The sequence below is a fragment of the Marmota marmota genome, unplaced genomic scaffold (genome assembly GCF_001458135.2).
Source record: "Marmota marmota marmota unplaced genomic scaffold, marMar, whole genome shotgun sequence".
In the NCBI taxonomy this organism is placed as follows: Eukaryota; Metazoa; Chordata; class Mammalia; order Rodentia; family Sciuridae; genus Marmota; species Marmota marmota.
The window spans coordinates 9,783,491-9,807,721 of NW_026000048.1; positions in this window are offsets into that span (position 1 = coordinate 9,783,491).

The window sequence follows — 24,231 nt, forward strand, 5'->3', positions numbered from 1 at the left end:
GCTGTGTCCTGCTTTACTTTTCTTGCTGAAGATTGCTTTAGCTATTCTGGGCCTCTTATTTTTCCAAATGAATTTCATGACTGCTTTATTTCTATGAAGAATGTCACTGGAAACTTAATAGGAATTTCATTAAATCTGTATAGTGTTTTTGGTAGTATGGCCATTTTGACAATATTAATTCTGCCTATTCAAGAACATGGGAAATCTTTCCATCTTTTAAGGCCATTAACTTTTTAATTGACCCAGAAATAGTATAGATGATAGAATTAATGGCAAATAACATTAAAATTGATATTGTAATTATATTCTGTGTGTTCAGGAAGACAGAAGAAAGACTGTGTTAAGTAGAAATATGGAATTTATTAAAATAATTAGGGTGGGTATAGTGGTATATGCCTATTATCCCAGTGGCTCAGGAGGGTGAGACAGGAAGATTATAATTTCAAGTCCAGCCTAAGCAACTTGGTAAAACTCTTCCTCAAAATAAAAAGTAAAAATGGGCTGGGTATGTAGCTTAGTGGTCAATTTCTTCTGGGTTAAATTCTCAATATCCACCCTTGGAAAAAATAATTAAAATTACTACTATAGGTAAAAAGCAATGCCAAAGATTAGCAACTATAGTACATAGGATTAAGAGCAAATTGGAAACTGGAAAAGAGAATATTATTGAATTTAAAAACATGAAGTCCACATACAATAAAACAGAAAACAGAACATATATATTTTACATATGTTTATATAAAATATTATATATATATATATATATATATATATATATATATATATATATATATATTTACGGTAAAATGTGCTAATGTAAAGAATTAGAAGATTAGTGATGTTTAATTTAATAGAATGCATTCTTTCTCATGGAAATGGGAATATAATAAGTGTCCTGTAGGTGATTGGGTTGTAGCAATTTTATTGAAGATTAAAGTTTGATTGACCTTTGTTAGGGTGATTAACCTTTCAGAAATTAAAAGCCAGATTGGAATTAGTCTGTCCAATTTAAATGCAAACATTGAGCAGATTCTATGTCATTCAAATAATAATAATAAAAACCCTCCTATTTTAATTTTCGTTTTTGCACGTCTGGTGAAATGCTGCTTTAGAAGGACCATAGCTCTGACAAGAGTGTCTCTGTGGCAGAGAATCTAGAAATAATGTGTATATTATTGGGAGCCTGTGGGGAGAAAGTCCCAAGAACCATTCTCCTACCCCATAAAACATCAAAACCATTCCCACTAGCTCTGCATAACTGGAAATACTTGCTCTCCAAACAAAAATGATCTAGGAATGTACTGAAGAGGTTAGGAATAAATAGCAATAACATCTCTATTCCAAACCAATNATATATATATATTTACGATATATATTTCTTAGTTGTGGAACATCTTTAAGTGATCAATATATGTAAATTTAGTCTCCTAAAAAATAAGAAGGAAGAGAAAAATATTTCACTATATAGTCAGACACTTTTCAAATTTAATGAAACTAACAAGCACAGGTCCCAGATGCTCAAAAAGCTCCAAGCAATGAAATATGAAGAAAATAATGCCAAGGTATATGTTGATAAAACTGTTTTAAACAAGTTTTAAAAAGAAAATCATGAAAGCAACCAAGGAAGAAAGGACCATTTTGAATAAGCAATAAAAGGAGACTTGAAGGTAGACTTCTTTCATGAAACAATGCAATTCAGAATAGCTAGAGAACAGCATCTCTAAAGGACTGAAAGAAAAAGCTGCCAACATACTATTTTCTGTGCATGGAACTATCTTTTAATAATGAATATGAAATAAAGATTTTATCAAATATAGAAGAACTAACATTTTGTCATCAGATTTTCACTACAAAAAAAAAAATTAAAAAGAAATTCTACTAGACATAAGGAAAATAAAACCAGATAGAAATATGGCCATTTCTATGATGAAATAAAAACCCTGGCTATAATAAGTATGCCAGTTAATATTTTTGAAAGTTTCTTATTCTTAAAATCAGCTTTAAAGAATTGATTTACAAAGTAGTAGCAATGGTTTTTTTTCTTTGTATTTTTTTTTTTTTTAGTTTCCAATAAAGGGCAAATAAACGGCGTTACCAAATTGCCAGAAAGATCAGTTGATAGGAAATGGACATTATTTACAGTTCTAGTACCACACTTAAAAAGATATCATTTGAAAGTAGACTGTAAATTAAAAACATACTATATAACTCTAAAGTGATTATCAAATATATATAGCTAATCAATAAAGGAGATAAAAATCTAACTTCAAAAAAAATAGAAAGGGTTCAAAGATGTGATGAGAAGAAATGGCAAGCAGATAAAATGATAGATTTAAACCAACCCACACTGAAAATAACATTATTTGCTAATGACTAAAAATATACCAATTAGAAAGCAGAGAGTCTCATGTTGGATTTTAACATTTTTTTTATTTTTAATTTTTATTGTTGCAATATAACCAGGTATAATAGATTTATTATGCCATATTCATACATGCACATAATTTGATTAATGAAATCTAACAAATTATGCTATGCCCATGTATGAACATACCATGATGAACCCTCTGTACACACTCTTTTGGTACACTAAGTAAAAAAATAAAAAAAAAATAATAGAAAGAACGTAAGTAGAGTACAGCAAGCTAATAAGGATGAGGGAGGAAGGAGGAGAAAGGGTCCTTACTGGGGAATGAGACTAAACAAATTATAATGGATGTTTTCAAAATTCCAATTATATGTTTCATAATAGATCCACTAAAATATACATAAATTTGATTAAATTAAAAGTGAAAGGCCAGAAAAATACATACAATGCTAACACAAACAATTAAAGCTGAAATAACAATATTGATGTCAGAAAAAGAAGATATCAGAGTAAAAATATGATAACTAGGAAAAGGGGGTCATTTCAGGGTAATGATACAGGAATTGATTCTTCAAGAGGCATAATAATGTTAAATGTATACTTAGAGCTTCAAACACGGAAACAAAAAGTGATAGACCTGACATGATAGACTCATTGTCAATTATTATAAAAAGTAACTACAAAACCTCCTTCTTGATAATTAATGTAAGAAGTTAAAAATTTCATTAAAACAAATACAAGACCTGAATAACATTATCAATCAGTTAATGGAATGAAAAATTTTAGAACATTCCACAAAATAACAGGTGACCTTTTTTTTCCTATTTTTTGGAATTGAACTCAGGGTCTCAAGCACACTAAGCAAGCACTCTACCACTAAACCATATTCTCAGTCCACGTATGTATTCTTTGAAAGGCACACATAACTTTTATACAACCAAATATACTCTGTACCATAAAGAATGTCTCAATAAATTTGAAGTAATTCAGTTTTACAATGTTGCTGTGCTGTGACCACATCAAAATTAAATTAGAAACCAATTAAAGACTTTGAAACTCCCAAAATATTTGGAATTTAGATAGCATATTATTATATATCACAGGCTACAGAGAAAAAATGAAAAAAGTAAGTCAAATATGTTTTGAACATAAATAAATGGACTATAAATATTTTGTGTAAATATTTTGTAAATTAAGCAGAGGCAATAATTAGAGATAAACCTGCCTAAATGACTAAGTATTCAGACTATAAAAATATCTCAAACTAATGACCTAAATTGCCACTTTAAGAAGCCATACAAAGGAGTAAATTTAACCCAATATAAACAGAATAAAAGGAATGAAGAAAATAAATGAATAAAAAAATTGTTATTAAAGTCAATATTATTGAAACAAAAATTATTGCTTTGAAAAGAAGAATAAAATTTATAAATGTTTAGGGAGACTCATCTGAACAAAAAGATGACCCAAATTATCAGTACCAGGAATGAGAAGTTATATATATCCTTGTTTGTTCCACAAACATTAATAAGGGAATATAATGAATAGCTTTATGTCAATGAATTCAACAACCTGGACAAAACAAATTCTTTTAAAGATTCAAATTACCAAAAATGATATAAAAACTGAGTAATAAGCAGGAAATATGTATCTCACAAATAAATGGAGTTTATCGCTTAAAGCCTTCCCAAAGAAGGACTTAGGACCAAATGGCTTTAGTAGTGAATTCAATCAATTATTAAAGGAAAAAGTATAGTTAATCTGCACCAACTTTTCAAGATAATTGAAGAAGAAAGAAGACTTTCCAAAGCTCAAATCCTATGAAGATCTGAGAAAAGACAATGGACCAGCTTCCCTCATGACTTTCTTAAAATTTTACAAATCGAACCACATATATGAAGTATAATGCATTTTTAACCAAGTGTGGCTTATTCTGGGAATTCAAGATGGCTCACCCTCAAAATTCAATAAATGTGATTCACTATATCAGAGGTATAATAAAAATACAGTCACATAAATAGATGCAGAAGAGTAATTTGACCAATTTCAGCATTTATTCATGATGACAATCATCAATGAACCCAGTTCCCTGACTTTTGTGCCAAATTAAGTAACTATTCTGTTTTCATAGCTTTCTATTATTTTGCATATCAAAAAATTCCTTGTCATTTACTGCTTTTGCTCTTTAATTGTTTTTTATTTACTCTAATGTCTAGAAGAATTTCTTGTATATAAGTAACACTTATTTATTTATTTATTTATTTTTATTTATTTATTTATTTATTTTATTGTGGGTTGTTCAAAACATTACAAATTTCTTGACATATCATATTCCACACTTTGATTCAAGTGGGTTATGAACTCCCACCTTCACCCCATACACAGATTGCAGAATCACATCAGTTACACATCCATTGATTTACATATTGCCATACTAGTGTCTGTTGTGCTCCGCTGCCTTTCCCATCCTCCACCCTCCCCCCTCCCCACCTCTCCCCTCCCCTCCCCTCCTCTCTCTCTACCCCCTCCACTGTATAACCCTGAGGGTCTCCTTCCATTACCATGCAATTTCCCTTCTCTCTCCCTTTCCCTCCCACCTCTCATCCCTGTTAAATGTTAATCTTCTTCTCCTGCTCTTCGTCCCTACTCTGTTCTTAGTTACTCTCCTTATATCAAAGAAGACATTTGGCATTTGTTTTTTAGGGATTGGCTAGCTTCACTTAGCATAATCTGCTCTAATGCCATCCATTTCCCTGTAAATTCTATGATTTTGTCATTTTTTAATGCAGAGTAATACTCCATTGTGTATAAATGCCACATTTTTTTTATCCATTCGTCTATTGAAGGGCATCTAGGTTGGTTCCACAGTCTTGCTATTGTGAATTGTGCTGCTATGAACATCGATGTAGCAGTGTCCCTGTAGCATGCTCTTTTTAGGTCTTTAGGGAATAGACCAAGAAGGGGAATAGCTGGGTCAAATGGTGGCTCCATTCCCAGCTTTCCAAGAAATCTCCATACTGCTTTCCAAATTGGCTGCACCAATTTGCAGTCCCACCAGCAATGTACAAGTGTACCCTTTTCCCCACATCCTCGCCAGCACTTGTTGTTGTTTGACTTCATAATGGCTGCCAATCTTACTGGAGTGAGATGGTATCTTAGGGTGGTTTTGATTTGCATTTCTCTGACAGCTAGAGATGGTGAGCATTTTTTCATGTACTTGTTGATTGACTGTATGTCCTCCTCTGAGAAGTGTCTGTTCAGGTCCTTGGCCCATTTGTTGATTGGGTTGTTTGTTCTCTTATTGTCTAATTTTTTGAGTTCTTTGTATACTCTGGATATTAGGGCTCTATCTGAAGTGTGAGGAGTAAAGATTTGTTCCCAGGGTGTAGGCTCCCTATTTACCTCTCTTATTGTTTCTTTTGCTGAGAAAAAACTTTTTAGTTTGAGTAAGTCCCATTTGTTGATTCTAGTTATTAACTTTTGTGCTATGGGTGTCCTATTGAGGAATTTGGAGCCCGACCCCACAGTATGTAGATCGTAGCCAACTTTTTCTTCTATCAGACGGCGTGTCTCTGATTTGATATCAAGCTCCTTGATCCATTTTGAATTAACTTTTGTGCATGGCGAGAGAAAGGGATTCAGTTTCATTTTGTTGCATATGGATTTCCAGTTTTCCCAGCACCATTTGTTGAAGATGCTATCCTTCCTCCATTGCATGCTTTTAGCCCCTTTATCAAATATAAGATAGTTGTAGTTTTGTGGATTGGTTTCTGTGTCCTCTATTCTGTACCATTGGTCCACCCGCCTGTTTTGGTACCAGTACCATGCTGTTTTTGTTACTATTGCTCTGTAGTATAGTTTGAAGTCTGGTATCGCTATACCGCCTGATTCACACTTCCTGCTTAGCATTGTTTTTGCTATTCTGGGTCTTTTATTTTTCCATATGAATTTCATGATTGCTTTCTCTATTTCTACAAGAAATGCCGTTGGGATTTTGATTGGCATTGCATTAAACCTATAGAGAACTTTTGGTAATATCGCCATTTTGATGATGTTAGTTCTGCCTATCCATGAACAGGGTATATTTTTCCATCTTCTAAGATCTTCTTCTATTTCTCTCTTTAGGGTTCTGTAGTTTTCATTGTATAAGTCTTTCACCTCTTTTGTTAGGTTGATTCCCAAGTATTTTATTTTTTTTGAAGATATTGTGAATGGAGTGGTTGTCCTCATTTCCATTTCAGAGGATTTGTCGCTGATATACAGGAATGCCTTTGATTTATGCGTGTTGATTTTATATCCTGCCACTTTGCTGAATTCATTTATTAGCTCTAATAGTTTCTTTGTAGAGCCTTTTGGGTCTGCTAGGTATAGAATCATATCATCTGCAAATAGTGATAATTTAAGTTCTTCTTTTCCTATTTTGATGCCTTTAATTTCTTTCGTCTGTCTAATTGCTCTGGCCAGTGTTTCGAGAACTATGTTGAACAGAAGTGGAGAGAGAGGGCATCCCTGTCTTGTTCCAGATTTTAGAGGGAATGCCTTCAGTTTTTCTCCATTCAGAATGATGCTAGCCTGAGGCTTAGCATAGATTGCTTTTACAATATTGAGGTATGTTCCTGTTATCCCTAGTTTTTCTAGAGTTTTGAACATAAAGGGATGCTGTACTTTGTCGAATGCTTTTTCCGCATCTATCGAGATGATCATATGGTTCTTATTTTTAAGTCTATTGATGTGGTGAATAACATTTATTGATTTCCGTATATTGAACCAGCCTTGCATCCCAGGGATGAATCCTACTTGATCATGGTGTACAATTTTTTTGATATGTTTTTGTATCCGATTCGCCAGAATTTTATTGAGGATTTTTGCATCTAGGTTCATTAGAGATATTGGTCTGTAGTTTTCTTTCTTTGAAGTGTCTTTGTCTGGTTTAGGTATCAGGGTGATGTTGGCCTCGTAGAATGAATTTGGAAGTTCTCCCTCTTTTTCTATTTCCTGAAGTAGCTTGAAAAGTATTGGTATTAGTTCCTCTTTAAAGGTTTTGTAAAACTCTGCTGTATACCCATCCGGTCCTGGGCTTTTCTTAGTTGGTAGTCTTTTGATGGTTTCTTCTATTTCCTCAATTGATATTGGTCTGTTTAGGTTGTCTATATCCTCCTGACTCAATCTGGGCAGATCATATGACTTAAGAAATTTATCTATGCCTTCACTATCTTCTAATTTATTGGAGTATAAGGATTCAAAATAGTTTTTGATTATCTTCTGTATTTCTGAAGTGTCTGTTGTGATATTGCCTTTTTCATCCCGTATGCTAGTAATTTGAGTTCTCTCTCTTCTTCTCTTCGCTAGCATCGCTAAGGGTCTGTCGATTTTGTTTATTTTTTCAAAGAACCAACTTTTAGTTTTGTCAATTTTTTCAATTGTTTCTTTTGTTTCGATTTCATTAATTTCAGCTCTGATTTTCATTATTTCTTGCCTTCTACTTCTTTTGCTGTTGTTTTGCTCTTCTTTTTCAAGGATTTTGAGATGAAGTATGAGATCATTTATTTGTTGGTTTTTTCTTTTTTTAAGGAATGAACTCCAAGCAATGAATTTTCCTCTTAGAACTGCTTTCAATGTGTCCCATAGATTCCGATATGTTGTGTCTGTGTTTTCATTTATCTCTAAGAATTTTTTAATTTCCTCCTTGATGTCTTCTATAACCCATTGATCATTCAGTAACCTATTGTTCATTCTCCAAGTGATGTATGCTTTTTCCTTCCTTCTTTTATCGTTGATTTTCAGTTTCATTCCATTATGATCAGATAAGATGCATGGTATTATCTCTACTCCTTTATATTGTCTAAGAGTTGCCCTGTGACATAATATATGATCTATTTTTGAGAAGGATCCATGTGCTGCTGAGAAAAAAGTGTAACTGCTTGATGTTGGGTGGTATACTCTATATATGTCAATTAGGTCTAGGTTATTAATAGTGTTATTGAGTTCTATAGTTTCCTTATTCAACTTTTGTTTGGAAGATCTGTCCAGTGGCGAGAGAGGTGTGTTGAAGTCTCCCATGATTATGGTATGGTGGTCTATTAGACTCTTGAACTTGAGAAGAGTTTGTTTGACGAACATAGCTGCACCATTGTTTGGGGCATAAATATTTATGATTGTTATGTCTTGTTGGTGTATGGTTCCCTTAAGCAGTATGTAGTGTCCCTCTTTATCCCTTTTGATTAACTTTGGCTTGAAATCTATTTTATTTGATATGAGTATGGACACTCCTGCTTGTTTCCGAAGTCCATATGAGTGATATGATTTTTCCCAACCTTTCACCTTCAGCCTATGTATGTCTTTTCCTATCAAATGCGTCTCCTGTAGGCAGCATATTGTTGGGTCTTGTTTTGTGATCCATTCTACTAGCCTGTGTCTCTTAATTGGTGAGTTTAAGCCATTAACATTTAGGGTTATTATTGAGATATGGGTTGTTCTTCCAGCCATATTTGTTTATTTCTGTTACTAAACATGGTTTGTTTTCCTCTTTGATTATTTCCCCCCCCTTTACTGTCCTACCTCCCACTGTTGGTTTTCATTGTTATTTTCCATTTCCTCTTCCTGTAATGCTTTGGCGAGGATGTTTTGAAGAGATGGTTTTCTAGCTGCGAATTCTTTAAACTTTTGTTTATCGTGGAAGGTTTTAATTTCATCTTCCATCCTGAAGCTTAATTTCGCTGGATACACAATTCTTGGTTGGAACCCATTTTCTTTCAGTGTTTGAAATATGTTATTCCAGGATCTTCTAGCTTTCAGAGTCTGTGTTGAAAGATCAGCTGTTATCCTGATTGGCTTACCCCTAAATGTAATCTGCTTCCTTTCTCTTGTAGCTTTTAAAATTCTCTCCTTATTCTGTATGTTGGGCATCTTCATTATAATGTGTCTAGGTGTGGATCTCTTATGATTTTGCACATTCGGCGTCCTGTAGGCTTCTAGGATTTGGGATTCTGTCTCATTCTTCAAGTCTGGGAAGTTTTCTCGTATTATTTCATTGAATAGACTGCTCATTCCTTTGGTTTGGAGCTCTGTACCTTCCTGTATCCCAATGACTCTTAAGTTTGGTCTCTTAATGTTATCCCATATTTCTTGGATGTTCTGCTCATGGTTTCTTAACAGTCTTGCTGAGCTGTCTATGTTCTTTTCCAGTTGAAATACTTTGTCTTCATTGTCTGATGTTCTATCTTCTAAGTGTTCTACTCTGCTGGTAGTATTCTCCATTGAGTTTTTAAGTTGGTTTATTGCTTCCTGCATTTCTAGGATTTCTGATTGTTTGTTTTTTATAACCTCTATCTCCCTGTATAGTTGATCCTTTGCTTCCTGGATTTGTTTGCGTAATTCGTTGTCGAAGTGATCTTTCATTGTCTGATTTTGCTGTTTAATGTCTTCCTTGATACTCCAGATCATCTGAAGCATGTATATCCTGAATTCTTTATCTGACATTCCATCTGCTGCAGCTGTTACCTCTTCTAAAGTTGCGTTGACCTGCATTGCTTGTGGTCCTTTCTTTCCTTGTCTTTTCATACTGCTTGCGTATCTTTCCTGCAGGTGCGGGCGGCGGCTCTGCTCTCTCCTTATTCCAATTGGGGTGTCGTGGCTACCACGCCGGCAGGTCACTGGGCCTGTTCTGGGAGCTGGCGGCGGCTCTGTTCTGCCCCTACTCCAATTGGGGTGACGAGTGTACCACGCCGGCAGGCCACCGGGCCTGATCCGCCAGTCGGTTGCAGGTTTGCCTACCCTGCAGACGCGGGCGGCGGCTCTACTCTGCCCCTACTCCAAATGGGGTGACGTGTCTGTCGTACCGGCAGGCCACTGGGCCTGTCCCGCTGGTCGGTCGCAGATCTGCCCACCTTTCGGGCACGGGTGGAGGCTCTGCTCTGCCCCTACTCCAATTGGGGTGTCGTGACTACCCCGCCTGCAGGACGCTGGGCCTGTTCCTGGCACGGGCGGCGACTCTGCTCTGCCACTACTCCAATTAGGGTGGTGTTTGTACCACGCCGGCAGGCTCCTGGGCCTGATCCGCCGGTCTGTTGTAGGTCTGCCTACCTTGGAGGCGCGGGCGGCGGATCTGCCCTGCCCCTCCTACCACGCCTGCAGACCCCTGGGTCTGATCTGCAGTTTGATCACTGGTCTGCTCACCCTGCGGGCACGGGTGGCGGTTCCGCTCCGCCCCCACTCCAATTGGGGTCACGTGACCACCACACCGGCAGGGCCTGATCCGGGCGTGGGAGAAGGATCTGCTCTGCCCCTACTCCAGTTGGGGTGACGTGTGTACCACACTGGCAGGCCACTGGGCCTGACCCGCCAGGCTGTCACAGGTCTGTTTACCTTGCAAGCGCGAACGGCGGCTCTGCCCTGCCCCTCCTACCACGCCCATGTACCACTGGGTCGCGGGTCTGCCCACCTTGCGGGTGCGGGTGGCGGCTCCGCTCCGCCCCCTCTCCAATTGGGGTCACGCGGTCACCACGCTGGCGAGCCGCTGGGCCTGCTCCGGGCGCTGGCGGCGGCCCGGCTCCTCCCCTCTGGCTCGACGACAAATTGAGGAGACTCGGGTGACTGTGCCTCACCCCCCCTACCAGGAGACCAACTGCTTATGTCACCGCTGGTATTGATGAAGTTCTCTCCTCCGCCGCTTTCTGATGACATCAGATCTCTGCCATGTTGGTATCCTATGCGAATGGCAGCATTTCGTTCCCCTTGCCGGGCAACCAAAGCAACGGGTGAGTCCTGACCGGCCCTCAGCAGGACCCGTACCGAGAAGCAGTTTCCGCGGGCTCCTAGCCCCGGCCCAGGGAAGTTCCGGGAGCCGGAACTCGGCCGCTCCGTGCTCGGTGTAAGCTCCTATAAGTGTAAGCTCCAAGAAGCAGTCCCCGCGGGCTCAGTTCCGGGAGCCGGAATTCGGCTGCTTAGTGCTTGGTGTATGCTCTGATAGGGGCAGGGTCCAAGAAGCAGCCTCCGCAGGCTCCGCAGCCCTGGGCCAGGGCGGTTCCGGGACGGTTCCGGGAGCCGGAACTCGGCCGCCCCGCGCTCGGTGTTCGCTCCGATAAGATCAGGTTCTAAGAAGCACCCAGGCACTGAACCCTAGCAATCTGTCTGCAAGCCGCAGGCGAATTGCAGCCTGAAATTACCTGTTCTATGGCTGAATGAGCTGCGGTCAGTCGAAAACAGGGATGGTGACGTCAGCTTTCCAACATGGTGGCTGCTGGCCTCCTCTGTGGTCTGACCGGTGTGGAGAACCGAGATGGACCGCTTCCTTCCCCCGTCTTGAACCCAGAATTCAGCCCTGAGTACGGTGCTTGCATGGCTGGCAGAAACTGCAGCGCTGTATCCCTGCGTCGCTATCTCCCGTTTCCCAGCGCACGCTGCAGACTCTAGCCGAGGGGCGGTTTGCTGAATAAGCAGTGTTACCCTCCGTGCGACAAACCTCTGGCGTTTGAGTCCCTGTAGCCGATCCTCGTGCGATGGAAATCCTTCCTCCAGGTTCTGGAGCACCCCACTATTGCTGGAAATTCCTAACCAGATATCCTTTAGCCGTCCTGACTTGTCCAGTAACACTTATTTAACAAACTGCTAAGGAAGGATTAAAAATTGCTTCTGGGTTGAAACACTTGTGATCATTTTAACATAACAGGAATATATAGTAGGTCATTATTAATGGGTATTTTTATGTGCCGGGAAACATGCTAAATGATTTCCATATAAAAAAATAAATTATTTAACCACTACCTCAAAAGGTTGACCCTATCATTATAATTGCAGTTTTACAGATAAGGAAATAAATGAACAGAAATGGTCAGCAATATACCCAAGGTCACACGGATGGTAAATAACAGAGCTGAGACTGACTCCTAGTCTGATTCTGGAGCCTACACTTCCAACCCTATCCTCCCACCTCAGAAGCAGAAGAAAGTGCTGATGTTGAGAAGGACATGGAGGGAAGAGGATGTGTTTAATTCTGACTATAATGAGTTCAAATTTACGTAAGACATTTATCTAGCAGCTCTGGGTAAAAAGAACATAAATTGGCAATCGTGTTTGCCCTCAATGAGTTCAGAGGAATTCTACAAATGCCGTGATTAAGTTAACAAACATGTGCTGCAACCTTTTATCTGCTCCAGCTGGACTTAGTAGGGGTTCCAAAGATGAATTAAACATAATCTCTGTCTTCAAAGATCTCCCAATCTATGCAAAACCTGAAAAATTAAAAAGTATCCCTTTACCTCTTTATTCTTTTTAAACTGACCTTATTTCTATTTTGAATTCACAAACATCAAGGTGATAATAAGAGAAAAATATATAGATCTAGTTTTTCCCAGAAAATTTTTTTAAAAAGGTTTTCTTTTGGAATTTATGATAATTGATTTTGTTTCTATGCGAGAAGGATTTAGATTGAAGTAAATAAAGCACAGGTGTTAAACATAGATCTGTGACCATTACCATCATATCCAGATCTTTATTGTAAAAAATTGAAAACTGAACATATGTTCAAAAACCTATACGTAAGCTGAAATTGACATCCCAAGTTCAACTACCTCACTTGGTCAGAGAAATGGGACTCCATATGGCTTCTCCTGCAATCCCATGGGCCAGTTAAATATCAGATCTCTTTTTCTACTGCTGCCCCTTTTAGGACACGTTTATGTTAGAGAATATACTAAAGAGACAATATCTAAGAAAATTTCTTGGGGCACAAGACAATTGCTACTTCTTCAGGCTTATTAGCATTGAATACCTCCCCATGTTGTGGGAATAGGGTTATGTGAGTCAACTGGTACACTGGTGCCTTGTATTTCATTTTTGTCTAATGAGTCAGTTGAAACAATGGTGTTAATTTATTTAATGAGAGGCATGCCAATGGAATCGGGTAAAAAGGTGCCCTCATGTCACCATACAACACAAAAATATCTGTACCTGTATGAATGCAGAATGACAAACAGAACTATGACATATTCTCTAATAGCACAAATAACTGAGCAGGCAAGATTGCCTGAGATGCATAGGGCGAAAAAGAGGGATAGAGACTTTTCTGGGGCTATGGAATAAGAAACATTTTTTTTCCTACAGTTTTGACTTATAATCAGAAGGAAGGAGTAATCCTTTGGTACTTTCTAGAAATCAGAAGGATTTTGGTACAAATTGGTCCAACTTAAGGACACTGCTGGACATAGAGGGCTTCATGGTTGACTGAGATCTTGGAAGAAAAGTATCTGACTTTTATTTGGGGCATGGATTTGATCTAACAAAGAGTTATTTTGTGGAGGGGAAGGTTAGCAAGTTAACACATTTAGAATCTAGTGGGTTCAAGAAGGAAATAACGGATTTAGGAAGAACAAAGTATATACTTAGTCATGCTAGCATTCTTACTAAAAAATAGCTGTCTTTAAAATTACTTTACTTATTCTTGGTCTTTTTGCATTTCCTTATACTATTTAAGCTCAGTAGGTTTTATCCCGTGATAACCATGCTGTGATATTGATCACAAGTACATTAAATCCAAAGAAAATTTGAGTAAAATTCATATCTATAAAATGGTGCTTGTCCAATCCAAGGTATATTCCTTCCATAATTTGATTTTTCAAGACATGTACACTCTGTGTGTGTGCGTGTGTATGTGTGTGTGTGTGTGTGTGCATATGTGTATGTATGAGGTCACATATTATTTTGCACCTCTCAGGATCCAGTTATGAGATAAGAACCACACTGTAATTTGAAAAGCAAAAGTTTACTATAAATAATTGTTCATTATAATGCAAGATTTCACGTGAAGGGAGTTGATTACTAAAGGGTAAGTAGAATTCTAAAGAATATAGAAAAAATTAGATATGAGGAAAATTCCATAGCCCAAGAACTGAGGCAGAACACCCCAAGAAAAAGCAGATTTGGAAAAGCCACCTCTACAAACTGACTGAGATGGAGACCTCCTTTGAGAGCATATGTCTGTGTCTCAATGGTATTTTGGAGGTTCACTGAAGTGCCATTCTGGTGGGACTCACTGCAGTGTCTCTCTGAGTGCAAGGGAAGCCATCCTCTGGGAGGTACCATGTTGAAGGTAAGAAGTGCTTGTCAGTGCCACTGTGGTGGGGCTACCTGGAAAGGATTCCCTGTGTGCCAGGAGAAGCTGCCCACACAGGGAGGTGCAAGGCCTCCCATCCAACTGCAAAGCAACCTGGGGAGATTCTGGATGAAGCCATTTATCATAAATGATACGATACCCTCTGTAGGTGGGTGCTCACTTAGGAGCTGCATTAACTAGTGATGGGAAGAGTTGTGTAGGGTGAGAGGTCAACATTGCTACTGGCTAAATAACCACACCAGATCCAGGAAGAAATGGGGAGGGGTGCTTAGAATCCATTCAGAGTCCTCTACTGACAAAGCTTAATATCAAGTCAACTGGCAAAGCAACATGTTCTAGTATCAGAAGCTGGTTCATAATGGATGAGTCTAAGTTCTATTAACTCTACTGGTTTTTCTCTAGGTCATTTAGTGTTTTCTAAAGCAGCTACACTTCCAACAAATAGTTCTATTTATTATTTTCCCACTTTTTATGCTTCTATTGTTTTTTCCCTGCCTTATTTCACTGGCTAAACTTCCAATATAATATTGAAAGGAAATCATGACAGCAAGCAATCTTTGTCTCATTTCTGATTGCTGGGATAAAGCTTTCTAAAGTCTATCTTTATCTCTGGGCTTGATTGGTGAGTTTATGGACATTACTAACTTCTGCTACTAGACTAAGACTCTTTATTGTAAATAAATGATGAATATTATCACATTATTTTTTCTACATCTGTTGAGATGATCACAAATCACTAGTGGATGGATTTTTTTTCCAAAATAATTCCAACTATTGTTTTAAAAGTATAAATAAACAAATAATCATAATTTATGGTCAATATTATCGTGAGCAGTTAGTCTGCAATTTTCTTTTTTCATAATGCATTTGTCTCATTTTGACTATAAGTATTTTATATTATCTTTGAAAAATGAGTTTAAAAATTTCCCTTAAATTCTACTGTAAGCCACCCTGAAGGACTGTCACTAGGATTTTCCTTTTAGAGAATTTGCCTCCTGTACAGACCATAATTGAATAACAGCCTGTGTTTTCCACATGTTCATATTCATTGTCCCTTTCTGCCAAGGCCATTGTATTCCTCCTCTGCTGCCAGCAAGTGACTGATTACAGGAGAGTTCCCAAGAACTGGGAACTCTCTGAATAAGGAATTTGCTCAAAGAGACCCAGCTACTTGGGCAAGATTTTCTCAGAATTTCTCTGCAGTCCCAATGTTCTTTTTACCTAATCTTCTTTTCCTCCTCCTTTCTTTCCATAGGAAAAATATCCATATCATAGTTTGTCTACTCTCTCAGTATCCCTGTTCACTCCCCTGTCAGCATTCACAGAGATTTTCTAAATAAAATTTTATGTATTTAATACTGTCTTAGCATCTTGCTTTCTATGGGACCCAAACTGACACATCTCTTCTCTAAAAGAATAGAGTAACTTTGGCTTACTTCTTCTTTAAATGTCTGGAATACTTGACAAGTGAAGTCAGCTAGGCTTGAGATTCTCATGAAGGAAAAGGTTTCAGATATCAGATTCCATTCCTCTAAATAGGTTTTGTAGTACTCAGAATTTCAACTTCTCATTTCACGTCTGGTAAGTTTTATTTGTTGAGAAATTTTCAAATTTTATGTAAAAATTCAAATTAATTTGATAAAAGTAGTTTATAATATTTTGTTATTGATTTAATGTCTTATGAAGTGATGACCTGTTTTTTTTTTTCATTTTTTATTATATCTGCCCTAAAATTTATCCCTGACATCAGTAAACCATGCTTTGCCCTCTTCCTTGGTCCGTGTTGCTATAACATGATTAATTTTTTTTTTTTTATATTTCCTGACAAACTTTCAGCTTTGTTACTTTTCTCTATTGTGTATCTGTTTTCAATTTTATTAACTTTTTCCAATTTTCTCTTTTTCTACTTTTTTGGGGTTATTCATTTCATTTTCAACTTTCATTAAATCTAATATATGTAAGATAGACTATAAATACCGTACTAAGCAGCAATGTATTTTTCATTATTAGTATAAAATACTTCTCAAATTTTCTTGTAATCTTCCTTAACTAGAGAATTATTTAGAAGTATATTGGTTAATTTCCAAAAGATTGAAAATTATCTAATATTCTTTTTTTTCTTTCATTCGTTTGTTCATCTGTTAGTAGTTTCTCATTCAATTCCACTATAGTCAGAGAATTTATTCTTGATTTTTTGTGGCTTTTAACATTTGTTTAAATGTGGCATTCTGAGTGAGATCTTGGAATAAAGGACATTATGTTAAAATTAAGGACATCTGAACAAGGTAGAGACTTCAGTTAATAATTTTGTATTGATATTGCTTCATTAATTATGACAAATTTACCATTGGATTTTTTTTAATTTTAATTTTTTTTCATTTTTATTGGTTCATATTAGTTATGTATAGCATCAGAATTCATTTTGATAAAATGCTTGTCATCTCTAGCAACCAGAGAAATGCAAATTAAAACTATTCTAAGATACCATCTCACTCCAGTAAGAATGGCAGCCATGATGAAGACAAACAACAACAAGTGCTGGTGAGGATGTAGGGAAAAAGGTACACTCATACATTGCTGGTGGGACTGCAAATTGGTGCAGCCAATTTGGAAAGCAGTATGGAGATTCCTTGGAAAGCTGGGAACGGAACTACCATTTGACCCAGCTATTCCTCTTCTCAGACTATACCCAAAAGACCTAAAAACAGTAAACTACAGGGACACAGCCACATCAATGTTTACAGCAGCACAATTCACAATAGCTAGACTGTGGAGCCAACCTAGATGCCCTTCAATGGATGAATGGATAAAAAAAATGTGGCATATATACACAATAGACTATTACTCAGCACTAAAAAATAATAAAATCATGACATTTGCAGGGAAATGGATGGCATTAGAACAGATTATGCTAAGTGAAGTTAGCCAATCCCAAAAAAACAAATGCCAAATGTCTTCTCTGATATAAGAGGGGTGACTCAAAATGGAGAAGAGAGGAAGAGCATGGGAAGAAGATTACCTCTACATAGGGAAGAGGGGTTGGAGGGAGAAAGGGAATTTCATGGATGGTGGAAGGAGACCCTCATTGTTATACAAAATACATGTATGAAGATGTGAGAAAAAAAAGAATAGTGTTACCCTAGATTAGGTAGAGAGAAGTGATGGGAGGGAAGGGGAAGGTTGGGGAGATAGGAAGGATAGTAGAATGAAACAGACATTATTATTACTATGTGTATATATGTGAATGCATGACCAATGTGATTCTGCAACCTATATACTCAGAAAAATGAGATATTATATCCAATCTGATTCAAATATATGATATGTCAAGGTCATTGTACTGTCATGTGCAACTAATTAAAACAAATATGAAAAAAAGAATTCATTTTTACATAATTATAAAAGCATGGGATATAATTTGTTCTAATTCCTTCCTCATTACTTCCCCTTACCTTCATTGCCTCCCTCCCCATGTTCCCTTTACTCTACTGATCATTCTTCTATTTACTTACAGTTTTTTTTTTAATTAGTAAGAAATAATGGTGAGATTCAATGCAGTATATTCACATATGTACATAGGAAAGTTGGGTCTGCTGAGGTTGTCTTAATGACCTGACATAACATTCATTTTAATAAATGTTAAAAATAATTAAATTGTCAAATTATCAGGTGCAATGTTCCATAAATATCATATAATTTTCCTCTCTGAATTGTATTTTTTCTATATTCTCTTTCTGATCTTTCTCGCTGTATCCCATTAGCCCTTAAAGAAGGAATATTCTCCAGTATTTGGGGAGTTGGCTGTTTTGTCTATTTCTTCATTGTTTTAAACTTTTGCTTAAAATATTTTAAGACAATATTATTTGTGAACGAAAATTTTTGAATATTCCTTATAGGTTGACCTCATTATTATTGTGAAAGATCCTTCTTTGTATATAGTATTTTATTTTTGGCTTGAGCATCTGTGTTTTTTTGTTTTCTATCACCATAAGCATATGTCAGCTTTGTTTTGGTTAGTTTTGCAGGGTAGATCTATTTCTGTCCTTTCGTTTTCAATATTTCTATATTTTATATGTAAATTTGGCTTATTATGAACATCTAATTTCATTTTGCTTTGCAATATAGTCTGTAAATGCTGATCTTTTTTGAAGTATTTAGTCCCTTTAGTTTATTGTAATCGGTGACATATTTGAGTTTAAATTTATCTCACTATTTTTTAAAAAAAATTTGACCCACTAGCTTTATATTTATTTTTATCTTTTTTATCAGGCTAATGAAACTTTCAAAGTCTTCCATTGTCCTCAATTTATTATATATCTTGGGGTCATTCTCTTAGTGCTTATTTAGAGATTATGATGTGTTCTTGCTCTATTATGTTCTAAAAAGGAATATTTTTCATTTTCATATTAATGATATAATGATGGAAACAGAATACTATAACCTCTTTCACTCTTTCCTATTTCTTGTATTGCTGCTGTCTTGCAAATTCTTCATAGTGTTGAATATCATGATGTAACAGCATTCATTTTGCATAGCCAAGACTCTCTTATATTTGCCTGTATTTTCGTCTTTTTGATTACTCTTCAGTTTGTTCTTCATTTCTATATTTCAGGCCAAATAACTGCTAACAATTTTTCTACTTTGAGCATTCTGGTGATGAAGTCTATATTTTTATTTGCCTGAAAATGTTTTTATTTTACTTTCATTTTTGAAGAGTATTTTTCTGTGGTATAAACATCCATGTTTTCAGTTATTTTCTTTTACTGATTAAAAGATGTCTGTTCATTGTCTTCTGAATCCCCTTAATTCCTTTTGAGAAGACAGGGTCGGTCGGTCGGTCTATCTATCTCTATCTATCTATCTATCTATTTTATTGGCACTTGGGATTGAACCCAGGGATGCTTAAGCACTGAGCCACAACCCCTACCTTTTTTTTTTTTTTTGAGTCAGGGTCTCACTAGCTTAGGCCCCTGCTAAGTTGCTGAGACTGGCCTTGAACTTGCAATCCTCCTGTCTCAGTCTCCCAAATCATGGGGATTACTGGTATACACCACCACATCCCACTAGAATTATTATTTTAAGGTGACTTAGTTTCTCCCTTTGGCTACATTTAAGGTTTTATATTGGTCCTTGCTTCATATCAGTTTTACCAGAATGTACCTTGTGTCACTTTCCATTCTTTTCAGTTATTGTGCATTTAGTTTGAATATCTTTTATACCTGATTTATTACTCACCAGTTTCATGTTCTGATAAGTATGATATGCTACTAAATTTATCTATTACTTTAAAAAAATCTGGTATTATACTTTTAAGTTCTAGGATTTCCCTTGACTTTCAAAAAAATATATTAAAATTCTCTTGAACAAGTCCAACTTTTTCATCTACTAGTCTATGACCAATATAAGATATGAAAGTAGAATTCTGGACTTTCAAGATTTGGACATAAGGAATATTTTGGCTTCCTAGATCTCTTCTAATACATGGAAGCTAGCAAAGGTTCTGTGAGAAATCCCAAGCAACTCTATGGAGAAGCTGAGGGGTAGAAGAACCAAGGATCCTGGAAAACTGCTAGTTCTGAGCTCCCAGCTCACAGCTAGCACTAATTACTATGCATCTGAGAGAGCCATCTTTGAAGTTTATCCTCCCATCCAAGTTGGGCTGTCCAAGCTGAAACTGTGTAGTATAGAGATATACTACAATATAAATAGAGATATAAATATAATATGATATAGAGATATGCCATTTCTCTATATAATAGAGATATACCATCTATATAATAGAGATATACCATTCTCTATATAATAGAGATATACCATTTCTATTATATACTGCCCAAATTGCACTTCACTGGACACAATACATGATTTTTCAAAAATGAATTTAAACCACTAAGGTCTAGGGTGGTGTGCCAAACACCAGCCTATAATTGAACATTGGAAATTCCTCAGTTAATAAATATTTGACATTGCATATTAATAAATATAGGAGCTCATTGCTATGTTATATTTTACCAGAAAGGAGTCATCCTTACCAACAGATTGAGTGGAGGGGTGAGGACATTAATTTAGTCAAGAACTAGCTGTATCATGACTGGTAAAAACTCAGTTTCCTCTAATACAAGTTTACTCATAAGGAATAGCCCTCCACAGCTGCTAATTGCCCACCCAGAGAAATTCAGACATCACAAAATATATTTAAAAAGAAAATATGTAGTAAAATTCTTCAACTGTCAGTTCAGGGTTCCACTGATTTTTTCTAACTTACGAATGGCCTTGTTTCCTGGTCAAGTCTAGATTCTCAGAAACCACACATCAAAAATTAGGAAATGCATCTGGAAGAAAATCAGCTCTCTACCTTCCGCTTGCCTTTCAGAAGTTTTACCCACTCATAGCTTTGCTTCCTGCTATGGTCTGTGTGTTCATGTCCCCCTTCTGCAAATTCATATGTTAAAATCTTTACCCATGGTGTGATGATATTAGGATATCAGATATTAGACATACTGGATCAATGGGGCAGCACCCTCATGAATGGGTCTGGGGTCTTTTAAGAGACCTCAGGGAGCGGCCTTGTTGCTTTCAGCATATAAGGACACAGGTAGAAAGTCCTGCCTTCAGGCCAGAAAACAGTGTCACGAGGCACTAGCTGGCTCCATCTTGGATTTTCAGCCTCTGGACCATGTGAGAAATGCATTTCTGTTTTTTTATAAGCCTCCCAGTGCATGGTAATTTTTTTATAGCAGACTGATTAAGACAGTAGCTCTTCTCCTTAATTACTTCCACAGCTACCTAATGACTCTACACTGATAATTGTTGCATTTTATCTGGTTTATCAAGTTGTTTTAATGGAATTGTTCTTCTCCTTCAGAATTCTGTATCCTGACCAGAAGTAGACATTCTGTAATCTCGTTTTAATTTTGATGATAAATTTGAAAGAATGATACTATTGTTCATCACCTTTAGGGCTGAAAAACTGCTCTTGAGAAATGGAATCACTCACCAAGAGACACACAGTGACTTGGTCAGGGGGGTTACACAGAAAATGGACAAACCTGAATCCACACCTTTTCCACTCCAGAGCTGTGTCCTTAACAATAAGCTACATTTTCTGGTATTTTATTCATGATATACAATTATATTTAAGTCCTACATATTCTTTCATAACCAAAGCAAGATTTTAAGAGTCCAACACTTTGAAATAGAAGGCAGTAAAATGAATACAATAGGAATTCGTCCTTGACTGGGGTTTTGGTGTCATGACCTTAAGAAGTAGAACATATGGTGAGAACTTTGCTGAAGAAAGAACCTTGTGGTGATTCCCATATTTTCTCTAAAATTTCAGAGATTAATGTGATTTTTCTAAGTCTCATCTCACCCCAAATTAAAATGATGTTTTTAATCTAACATATTTGGCATTCTTTATGACATGAGGACCTATAGGACTTAGTGCAGTTGTGAGGCATTTGAAATAGAATTGCTTTGATTATCCATGGCAGTCTTTTCTCATTTTTTTGGGGGGAGGGCAGGTATTGGGGATTAAACTCAGGGGCACTCAACCACTGAGTCACATCCCCAGCTCTGTTTTGTATTTTATTTAAAGACAGGCTCTCACCAAGTTGCTTAGTGCCTCACCGTTGCTGAGGCTGGCTTTGAACTCTAGATCCTCCTGCCTCAGCCTCCTGAGTTGCTGGGATTATAGGCATGCCCCACTGTGCGTGGACTTTTCTCACTGTTTTCATGAAAAAAATTATATTTTATAATTTTAAAATATAACTTCTCATTGACAATAACATTTCATTGCCAATATTCAGAAGTAGCATATTACAAAATGCATTGTGTATCTCTTATACTCTCAAGCTGAAGTTATTTTGTGAATGCAAGGATACAGACATATAATATGATATATTAAAATATTAAAAATATATTAAGTATTCTAAGCAAAGACTTCTGTAGTCAACAGTTTAAACATAATACCGAAGCCAATGCAAACATGCTGTTTCAAAATTTTATATTATCATTTTATAACATATTGACAAATTTTACTCGTGTATTTTTTGAGATACAAAGTGATGTGATTTTTAATATACTGTGAAATGATTGAATCACATTAATTAATACCATTTCAAACATTTAATACTTTTTTTGTCATGATAACATTTGAATTTGGCTCTCTTAATATTGAAATATACAGACTCTATTATTAGCTATATTCACCATGCTGTGCAATTAAACTTAAAAGAAAAAGAATTCAACCTTATTCCTCCCCTCTTACTAGATCCATACCCTTTATTTATCATCTCAGCTTGATCTCCACCCCCAGCCTCCAGTAAGCACTATTTTACAGATGAGCCTTTGCAAAGATCACATATATGGCCCTCTTTTTGATTCAAATGAAATATTCCTTCCTGTTTATACTATACAAACACATAAAATAATGCTTTGGAAACAAGTGTAGTTAAGTGTTGTATATAACTTTTCTATTAACATAGACCTCTTGTATGAGGGTGTCCCTTCAGATTATATCACCTGGTTACACTGTAGCTGTCTTCAGTTGTGAAAGTGTATTCTATGAGGTTGGCACCATGCAACCACCTAAAGAAGCATTTCTCAGGCATAGCCTCACTGTTAATGCTGTCCAAGATTCTGTATGCATGGATAGTCCAAGAAATTGGGAGCATCTCGATTTCTAGTGGAAATCATTTCAAGAGGGGTTCCTCTTGACCCACTTTACATTTTTCTTTATTGATATTTGAAATTCTTTTGACAAGCATGAATTCTTCCATATTACCACTTACGGAAAATATACATTTAAAGGAACATGTCACCCACTGTATGTATTTGTAATGCATCCCACTGGTGTTTGTAGTCTCACATGAATAGTTGACATGAAGAGTGAAGCAGGGCAGCATCCCAAATATTCAGGAGCCTGCCTGGGCACCTTGATGCCTTTTTATCTGAGGCATTTGTCTTCCCTCTGCATTTGGGACTATGGGGTAGGAAAGGAGAATGAAGTGTCCTCAACCCGTTGCTTTAGTTATAAGGGACTAAATAATTCCTGTTGTAAAAGGACACTACATTTAAGTTTTGTTTTATTTTGTTTTGTTTTTGAATTGAGAAGTGATGTTTTCTTTCAGATGAATTTAGAAGAGAAATATAATTAAATAAATCAATGAGTGCTGGGAGCCATTAGCCAAGTAGGTATGACAATTTCCTTGCCAGCGTACCCCATGTTGCTTAGTGGAAGGACTCGTGGAAATAGGACATTTTGCAGTGACATTGCATGTAGGGGACCTTGCTCAAGGACCAGGGCGGATCTGGGTTTAGGGTGTTCCCGGTTTAGGATAATCTGGGTTTAGGGCATTCCCGGTTTAGGACATTCCAGGTTTAAGGTTATTCCTGCTGGGAATAGGGCGTATCCTGCTGCCTGAGTTCCTCTTGAGTTCTCACGGGATTCAGACAGTATTTTTGGGGAGACAGAAGCCCAGTGGGGGTGGATTTGGGCAGAGAACGTGGATTTCCCCAGAACGTGATTGTAGAGTGCTGGTGTGAGTTCGGGAATAAAGAGTTGCTGTTTGAATCTACAAGCTGTGTGGTGGCTCGTGATTTTGTGCCCAGCCAGACTGCGGCATTTGGTGGCCCGTACGGGGAACTTCTGAAGCTTGGAGGTAAGTGAAATTGCTTGCCCCTGAGGAAGAGCGAAAGAATGGGTGACCAATTCAAAAAACAATGTGTTATTGTTTTGATTTATCTTGTTTTT